Raw genomic sequence first — 9,580 nt, forward strand, 5'->3', positions numbered from 1 at the left:
CTGCCGCAGGAAAGGGACTGGCTGAGGAAGAATTAGGGTATTGGTGGTTATGAGCTGTGGAGGGATTTGCTGTTCCCGGAGACTGTCCAGCTGCTTTCTGCTTTTTTTTTCACCTGGGGTCAGCTTCTCTCCCTCAAAGCTCTTCTGGGGCAAGGAGAGCTCCCACTGAACTCCTGTTAGGGCTCTTCCCTCTTGGTTTCCCCCGCAAGCAGCTCAGGCAGTTGAGAGCAGAGGTCAGTGGCGGCATTCCCATTTTGCAGAGGGGGAACGTCAGGCCTGAAGGGGGCCCAGCGAGGCCTGGGTGGGACTCCCAAAGAGGCCTGGCCCCCAAGTGTCCTGCTAGCCTAGTCCCCTGCTTCACTGAGGTGGTGAAAACAAAGGGGTGCAGAAGACCAGGGGCCTGCAGTCAGGATCTGACTGATGCTGGGGGTGAGGGAGGCTCATGTCCTTTCCTTCCTTCTCCCTCAGAAGACCGGCTTGGGAGGAGGAGGAGGAAGAGGAGAACTTTGAAGACTTATATGGAACGTATAGCCACTGTGATGCCAGCCGGTGCCTTTACCAGGGAGGCAGGGAGCAGTCAGAAGAGGAGGGGTAAGTCTCTGCAGGAGCAGTTTCCCGGGCTCCTCAGAGGAGGCAGATGCCTTAGCAGTGGCTTGGCCAGATGTTTGAAGGGCTTGCAACAAGGTGGGGGGCCCCCCAGGGTCCTGGGTTCTGCCCAGGTTCGTTTGTCTCAGCCAGCACTTGGGGAGCAAGGACTCTTGGCAGCCAGGTGGGGCCAGGCCAGGCAGCTCTGCTGGGCACTGCCCCTCTCTGGCCACTTTGTCCTTGGGAGACTTCCTGGCATCACTCCCTGCTGGGGCCTCCGTGGTCACCAGCCTGTTTGCTTCCGCAGCCCATGGCAACTGCTGCTGTGCTCCTCATGCGCTGCCAGTGTGAGCCACCGCCGATGCTCCTCCGTGGGGGATGCCACGGGCCTGTGGGAGTGTGACGGCTGTGCTGGCCAGAGCACTGGTAAGAGGCCGAGGACCTGGGTGCCAGGGCTAGAGGCAGGTGTCAGGCAGGCCCTGGCAGGGGGTGGTCAGGGTGGGGGTGGCGGAGCCTCTCCACCCCCGTGAGAGTTGCGGGGCACTGCTCTGACCTCACCAGTCCAGCGGGTGTGGGGTGGATCTGCTGACCTTTCTGCCTCCCCTTACAGCGTCCAGCTGGCACCAGGCTGCCCCAGCACCAGCCAGGCAGCATTAGCATCCTCCCAGGGCTGCTCGGATGCTGGGAGCAGCAGCTCGGTGCTGTCTGGGCGAGACAGGAGGGCAGGCCGCTCCAGGTTCCAGCACCGGCCCCTACATCCCTACAGACGGCCCTGAAGACTGCTGGCAAGGGGGTCGATGGGAATGCCCCAGGGCTGGCTGTGGAGGAGCTGCCTGCATACTACGGCCCCACTGCACTGCCTGCCCTGAGAGGGATGCTGTCTTCCCAGCGACAGGGAACCACGCTGTGCCGGCCAGGGGAGACTCGGAGAGCCCCAGAACCTCCCGCAGGCTCATCCAAGGGGTGTGCTGCAGGGCCATAAAGTCAGCAGCTAAATAAAGGATGCTCTGCGAGGGGCTGTGCTGATTGACCTGTGTTCTGCTAATGGCCTGCTTCCTGCTTAGCCTTTCCGTGGCGTCTGGTTTTGGAGTGGGAGCTGCGGGCTTCTGCTCTCTTTCACCGTCATCAGGACCTTCCTGAGAGCTTTCTAGCTAAGGCCAGGCTTTGGCGAGGTGCTCGTCCACGTGCCTGTGGCCTTGCTGTCTCTCAGGAGGCTGCGTGGGCTGAGACAGAGGGGAGGAGAAGCATACGGTGGGAGCTGAGGCCAGGAGAGCCTTGGGCTTCCCTTGGATGACAAGAGGAGGGAAGATTGTGGGTTCGCCCGCAGGCACCCCCTCCTGTCCACTGTCCTTCAGTTCCCCTGGCCGCATAAAGGGGAGGTCCCATATTCCAGCTTGTTCAAGCACAGAGAGGGCAGTAGGTCCTAGAATTCAGAGCAGGTGTGCAGGATACCCTTCACCAGGTAAGACAAGGGCCCTCCTGAGCCTTCTCTTCTCCAGACTCTACGCTCCCAGCTCCCGCAACATGGCGTTATTCCTTGCCAGGGGTAGGACTTGGCGTTTCCCTCTGCTGAACTGCAGGAGGTTCCTGTTGGCCCATTTCTCTAGCCTATCACGACCATTTTGTATTGTCTGCAGGCTTGCTGAAGGTGCACTTGGTCCCATCATCCAGGTCATTAATGAAGAAATTAAACAGTAGTGGAGCCAGTAGAGAAAAAGAGAAAACCCTGCAAGCATCCCATCAGCACCCATGGACTGCTGTGTGCCCAACTGGTTTTTTTAACGTTCCCCAAGCTGATCCTCCTCTACTGAGGGGAGAGCTTTCCTTTCCTGGAGGAAATCTGCTCCTGGGGGTGAATCTAATTCAATCCTCTCCTGAGGCAACATTTCCTCTTAGAAACTGGTGAGGCACTTCTCCCGGTTTGCAATAGTGCAAGTGACTGCTCTGTCGCAATGGCTGCAGCCCTGAAGGACACCAAAGACGAGAAGACCCTTGTGCTCGGAGCTGTGCAAAAGAGTAACTCTCTCAGGCTCTGCCTAGGCGAGTTCGCCAGTTGAAGTCTAGGCAGTGAGCGGCAGGCTGTGTAGGAGAGACAGTGTGCAATCTAGGAAGAAAGGCAGATGTGTGTCTGAGCTGCTTCTGCTGGTTTCTTCCTTGAGGTCCTTGTGATGCTCAGAGCACAAGAACAAACACAGGCGGGTTTTCCATAGAAATCTGGGATTGCCTTTGTTACCTTTTGAGACAGTGGCTCTGGCTGGGAGAAGTTCCTCCGGTTGCCGACTCACTCACTGGGATTGTGATACTCTGATTGCAGCCTTTCCTTTGCTGAGGCACTTTTTCACTTCCTCCTACCAAGAAGAGACTCCTAAAAGGCTGCATTCCAATAAATCCCGATTCTTCCACAGGAGGATTTCAACATACTTCTACAAGCACTCCTACTTAGAGTGCCATCAGATTGTCAGCAAGTATCCATGCAAACCTAAAGGTGATTGAGCCGGCTGTACTAAAAGGGACCAGGAGTCTGGGAGCAGAGCAAGCCTCTCAGATGAATGCCCATAAAGGCTGCGTGCTGCTACACCCCCCCCTTCAATGGGCTGTTTGTATTTTGCCTTCCGGGTAGCATCCTGCCAGCTCCCTAGCGATGTGAATTCAAAACATTCTGAGCAATCCTCTCCAAAACAGAGAGGTGCTGTTCCAGAGGGAGCTGTGTCCTGCCAAAGCCTGCCTTGCCCCTGCCTGGACCAGCCCATCTACCCACCCTCCCCTCTCCAGAGCAGGAGGCTCTGGGCCCGGGGTCCCTGCCCCAGGGCAGAGAGCCAAAGCTCCCCAGGACTGGGCATGAAGCTTGCACTTTGGCGAGCTGCTCCGTACAGGGTCCGAGCAGGAGCAGAGAGTTTATACAGAGGTGCCTGAGCCTCTGCCATGCTGCTGCCCTGGGTGGAGATGCTCAGGCCTCTGGAAAGGCCTGCGATATACCTCTCCTGAGTGAGCTGTGTATGGAGGAGGGACTGCTCCTGCTGCCTGCCCCACTGAAAAGGCGCTACAGTAGGGACAGACGGTGCTGTGGGGCTGCAGCACCACCACTCCAGCCACCAGGAGGTGCTCAGGAGGCACCTGCTCTGCCAGGACCTTGCATGGGAGCAAAGGAAAGTGGCAAGAGAGCCTTCCAAGTGCTGGCATCGGGGCTAATGGTTTGTTAACAGCCCACCACTCCTGCAAGGTATTAATTACTGATCTAGGGTTTCCTTTTCTCTCTCTCTCTCTCTCTCTGTAGACCTTCTTAGAAAGCCCCTGGCCTGCTGGGCTCCGGAGCTGGGCTTCTTTTTTTTCCCAGGAAGCCTGGATAGCTCAGTTGGGAGAGCATCAGACTTTTAATCTGAGGGTCCAGGGTTCAAGCCCCTGTTCAGGCGACAGCCTTCCTCTTTACTCACTGCTTTCCCCTTTGCACAACAGGTGGCACTGCCACAACTGCGGAAGGGCAGTGCGATCCTTAGAGCCATAAATAAACTCTTTGCATCCAACTCCTGTCTCCCACAAAAGAGGCAATCTCTCTCTATCCTTCCTCAAGGATGAAACCAACACAAATAGCTCAGACACACATCTGCCTTTCTTCCTAGATTGCACACTGTCTCTCCTATGCAGCCTGCCGCTCACTACCTAGACTCCAGCTGGCGAACTCTCCTAGGCGGAGCCTGAGAGAGTTACTCTTTTGCACAGCTCTGAGCACAAGGGTCTTCTCGTCTTTGGTGTCCTTCAGGGCTGCAGCCATTGCGACAGAGCAGTCACTTGCACTATTGCAAACCGGGAGAAGTGCCTCACCAGTTTCTAAGAGGAAAAGTTCCCTCAGGAAAGGATTGGATTAGATTTACCACAGGAAGGCCTTGAGAAGATGAGAAAGGAGCAGCAAAAATAGATCTTGCAGGACAAGAGCCTAACAAAATCGGGAAGTCACAAACTGCTGACGTGTGGCTTCCCTCCCCATGTGCAGGGAAGGTGAGCACCCTCCCTGGGGGGTTGCATCCCAGGCCCGCCATTCACTACAGGGCATACAGATGGTGTTGGTGGGGATGCCCATGAAGCAAGAGCCAGAGCCAGAGCCAGGCAGCATGCTGCCCTGGTACACAGCCCCCCAAACTGGCCTCCTGCTCTACCACCTCTGTTCATGTAGCTCCGTGGACACCACACCATGGAAGGGGCACAGCCTTTCCCTCCAGGCTGAGACAAAGGTGGGGACTGGGGGTGTTCCCATTTCCCTGGAGGCTGGCAGCCCAAGAAGGGCAGTGAAGGTTTGCTGCTTGATGGGGGCTCGAATCCGGGATGTTGTGGAGGGACTGCCAAAGCTTGTCTGCTCCTCTGACTATCACCCCCTGCTGCTCTTCCACGTGGGCGCCAATGATACTGCCAAGGGCAACTTGGTTGGATGTTGGACGTTGTCTACTTTGACTTCACTAAGGCTTTTGACGCTGTCTCCCATAACATCCTCATAGGCAGGTTGAAGAAGTATGGGCTGGACGAGCAGACAGTGAGGTGGATTGAGAACTGGCTGAATGGCAGAGCTCAGAAGGCTGTGATCAGCGGCGCAGAGCCTGGTTGGAGGCCTGTAGCTAGCGGTGTCCCCCAGGGGTCAACCCTGGGTCCAATCCTGTTCAACTTATCCATCAGTGACCTGGATGAAGGGACAGAGTGCACCCTCAGCAGGTGTGCTGATGATAGAAAACTGGGAGAAGTGGCTGACACACCAGAGGGCTGTGCTGCCATTCAGAGGGCCCTCGACAGGCTGGAGAGCTGGGCCAAGAGGAACCTCATGAAGTTCAAAAAGGGAAGTGCAGAGTCCCGCACCTCGGGGTCAGTTGCAACCCCATGCACCAGTACAGGCTGGGGGCTCACCTGCTGGAAAGCAGCCCTGCCGAGAAGGACCTGGGAGTGCTGGTGGACAACAAGCTGACCATGAGCCAGCAATGTGCCCCTGTGGCCAAGAAGGCCAATGGTATCCAGGGCGGCATGAGGAAGAGCATTGCCAGCAGGTCGAGGGAGGTGATCCTTCCCCTCTGCTCAGCCCTGGTGAGGCCACACCCGGAGTACTGTGTCCAGCTCTGGGCTCCCCAGTACAAGAGAGAGGTGGAGCGAGTGGAGCGAGTGGAGCGAAGGGCTACTAAGATGATTAAGGGACTAGAGCATCTCTCATACAAGGAAAGGCTGTGAGAGCTGGGACTGCCCAGCCTGGAGAAGAGAAGACTGAGGGGGCATCTTACCAGCGCATATCAATATCTGAAGGGAGGGTGTAAAGAGGGTGGGGCCAGCCACTTTTCAGCGCTGCCCAGTGAGAGGACAAGAGGCAACGGGCACAAACTGAAACACAGGAAGTTCCGTCTGAACCTAGGGACAAACTTCTTTACTGTGAGGGTAGCAGAGCACTGGAACAGGTTGCCCAGAGAGGTTGTGGAGTCTCCAGCCTTGGAGATATTCAAAAGCTGTCCACATAGGGTCCTGTGCAACGTGCTCGAGGTGGCTCTGCTTGAGCAGGGGGGTTGGACTAGATGATCTCCAGACGTCCCTTCCAACCTCAACCATTCTGTGATTCTGTGAACTTTAGCTGGGCACATATTCTTGCAATGGCATCTTTCCTGGGACTGACCTTCACTTCATTTCCTGTTTTGCTTCAACAGACTTGCTTTTTCTATGCAGGGCTAGTTACCATAGAGCGAAAATTACTCAAATCAGCACCAAGAAATACAGACACAGTCTTCCCTCCCGTGACTGCCCCTATCTGCCATCCTCCTTACCAACTACTGCCTGGACACAGATCTACGATTACGGACTACACCCAGGATTCATAAGCCAGCCGATCAGCTGTCAGACCACCCAGAGGTCACTTGCAATCGCCTGTGTTAAACACCGGCATTTTGTGTTGATCAAATTTTAAGAATCCACTTTGTTTTGCTAAGCAGCCGGCTGCGGAAATGAAGACCAAGTTTTGCCAGACAGTTGCACTTTCAAACCGTCCCAAGTGGTCAGGAAAATCAGTTCAGTTCCTGAAGTGCTTTCGCTGTAGATCCCAAACAGCAGCACCTCTGAAGTGCAAGTGCACCTGCTCTGCTGGCTTGTGGGTTAACGTGTTGCTCATGGAACAGCTAGAGATGTGACTAGTAAAGATACCACCAGGTGACGGTCAGTTACAAGCTGCAACATGCCCTTCTTGCACAGAAATCCTCCCTAAGCAAGTCACTCCAATGTTTACCCACTAATTTGCTCAGAAGCGTCATACTTGCATGCACCTGACCATTATATGGCACTAGAGAATTGTACTACATTTCTGCTCCTTAGTTCTGCTGATCTTGTTTGGCTTCCCCAAAACTTCAGAAGGAATAAGGACTCAGTTCCTTAACATGCTCATCATGCGCCCAGTCACAGACTCACAAACAGCAAACACCAAGTCCAGCACATTGTTCTAGGGATATGAGGGAAAGAAATATTGTTACTCGTATGTCAGGAAGCAATCAGTTCTCCTCATGTGCTTCTGATGTTCATGGAATACCCAGCTAAAGGCCCATCACTACTTACATAATGTAAAAATGCACAAGCATTAGCATCAGATACACCTGAAAGGTTCTAACAGACTTGTGCGGCTTCTGGTCAGCCTAGCTGAGACAGGCCACCATTTCCCTGTCCTGGGGACATGGCCAGCCTTCCACCCTCCTAAACAAGGGGGAGCATGTGCCAGCACCTCAGCTGCCCAAGATCACCGCTCAGCAGAAAACTGAGCTTAAACTGCTAACAAAGAGAACTTCTGCTAATCCTAAAGGACGTGAGTTGGGAGGAGATGTGGGCAGATTTCCTGCGGGGCATATCTGACCTTGGGAGAGGGCTGGCACATACCGAGAGCAGTGGTTTCCAGCCCGGTGGCACATGAAGCAAATGAAAAGATGCAACACCTAGAGACTACCCAGATGCCTGCCAACAGCCGGACTCAAACACCTCTGTCCCTGACCTGGCCCAGCTGCCAACTCCCAACGCTAGAGTTCCCCAGCAACCCCAGAGAACTGCAGAGGGTCTGCAAATGTGCTATGGGATTGGTCTCGTGGCAATCGAGGTTTAGGCAGGCAAGGATCAGGCCGCACGGCCATACACCCCAGGCATCCCAACACAGCCAGCCCCAGCAGTTCCGAGAACAACAAGATGCGTGCAGCACCGGCAAAGACCCTGGATGCAGACGGATCTGGAAGCAGGACCAACCCACTGCCAAAATCCAGTCTTTGCATAAGAAGGAATTGCTCCTCCGCTGGGCAAGCCTAAAGGAGACTGGGGGGAAAAAAGGGGGGGGGGGAGGGGAGAGAGACTTTATTTGATAACACACCTGCCTCATCACCATCTTACCCTGCTACTTCCACTCCTCTCAGAGTCACCACCCCATCTCAGCCCCTTAAGGTAGCTGTTTCTGACCCACAGGTTCTCTCACATGCTATCACTGAGTCCCCTCCCGTGTGCAGTACACCAGGCAGCCCAGACACCCTGTCCTTGTTCTCAGATGCACTCCCCAGTTTTGACCTGGCTGTCAGCTGAGGCAGACCAGAGAGGGGTGAGAAGGGCCTCTCTGAACACAGTCACGCAGAGGGACACAGAAGCAGCAAAAACCCCTCACAGAAATGAAGATCAAAAGAAAGGCAGTTTTGGCAGGTGCTTAGAGGAGACTGGGGACCCTCTGTGCTTGTGCCTGGGGCTCCTGCAGGCTCTCTGCACACTCTCAAAGGTTCCTAAATGCGGTGACCTCATCAGGCGGGAGGTTACAAGGTGTCTCTGGGGCTGCTGTGGGGTGTGCAGGGCTGTCCCAGGGTCTCGGCCCTGGACAGCCACCTTTCCCTCTCATTTCACCGGGGCTTTTCCCTAGCGCTGCCAGTGATCATGTTACCAAAGGCCTCAGACAAGAAGGAGTCTCAAAAGGGGGGGGGGGGGGGGGGATGGGGGAACTGTTACCAGGGGCCTCAGACAAGGATGCACCCAAGGACTGTGACTGGTACATCCTGAAGGAGTGCAGATAAACCAGCAGAAAGCAGCATAAGGAACGAGACAGCTTTCTCAAACAAAGAGATGAGCCAAGCCGAGACCATATAGGGAAAAGGAGCTCAGAGTTCATGGAAAGACACTAAGAGGCACCTCTTCAGCAACCACCAGGGACCCGCAGAGACCCCCATAGAAGTCCCCCGGAGACTCAGACCGCATGCGTAATGACTATGTAAATACGATAATTAGTTCCAGGAAATAGAATGAATATGTATAATCATTCCGGGAAATTTAATGCATATGTATGTAAGAGAACAATATAAGCTTTGGCTAATGCACCATACGGCATGCACGTTGGGCGGAGCGATCCCCCGTGCATCCGGCGCCGTAATAAAGAGAATGCCTGCTTCTTAATACTGCATTGGTGTTGAGGAGCTTTACTCCCGATCTCGGTGACAATCATACCGGGACATCTCCGCACCAGCCCGTCCCGGCACTGCCGCTCCTCACAGCCACTGCCGCCCTGGCCCCACTGCCAGTCCCCACAGCTACCGAGAGTCCCCACAGCCCCTCGCACCCCCCGCCCCCCGCCAAGGGGGACGGGCCTAGGGACAGCCCTGCCTGGTCCCCCAAGAGACGGGAAAGCCCGCCGTCCCCGGCACGCTGCGGGCTCTCCCGCGTGCGAGCAGCCCCTGTCCGCCGCGGGACACACACGCACGCTGGGCCGCCGCAGCGGGGCTGAGGGGCACCCGTGCCCGGAACTACAACTCCCGGCGTGCCGCGGGGCACAACATGGCCGCCCGGAAGCCAAAACGAGGCGCCTGCGCCTCCCGGCATGCCCCGCGGCCAACATGGCCGTCCGGCAGCCAGACCGAGCGGACTACATCTCCCGGCATGCCGCGGAGCACAGCGCTCTCTAACGTCCCCCCTGCCGTGATGCCGCTTTGTCCTTCGCGGAGGCCCCGGCCCCGGCCCTGCCCAGGGCTCCCCGTCCGGC

At 55.9% G+C, this 9,580-nt stretch overlaps 1 non-coding gene across 1 annotated transcript; it reads left to right on the forward strand.

Annotated features, from left to right (window-relative positions):
- Positions 1–3,922: 3,922 nt before the first annotated feature.
- On the forward strand, positions 3,923–3,995 carry TRNAK-UUU (transfer RNA lysine (anticodon UUU)). The gene has a single exon. It is a non-coding gene; the product is annotated as a tRNA-Lys (tRNA).
- The last annotated feature ends 5,585 nt before the right edge of the window (positions 3,996–9,580 follow it).

Source organism: Apteryx mantelli, chromosome 7 (genome assembly GCF_036417845.1).
Source record: "Apteryx mantelli isolate bAptMan1 chromosome 7, bAptMan1.hap1, whole genome shotgun sequence".
Lineage (NCBI taxonomy): Eukaryota > Metazoa > Chordata > Aves > Apterygiformes > Apterygidae > Apteryx > Apteryx mantelli.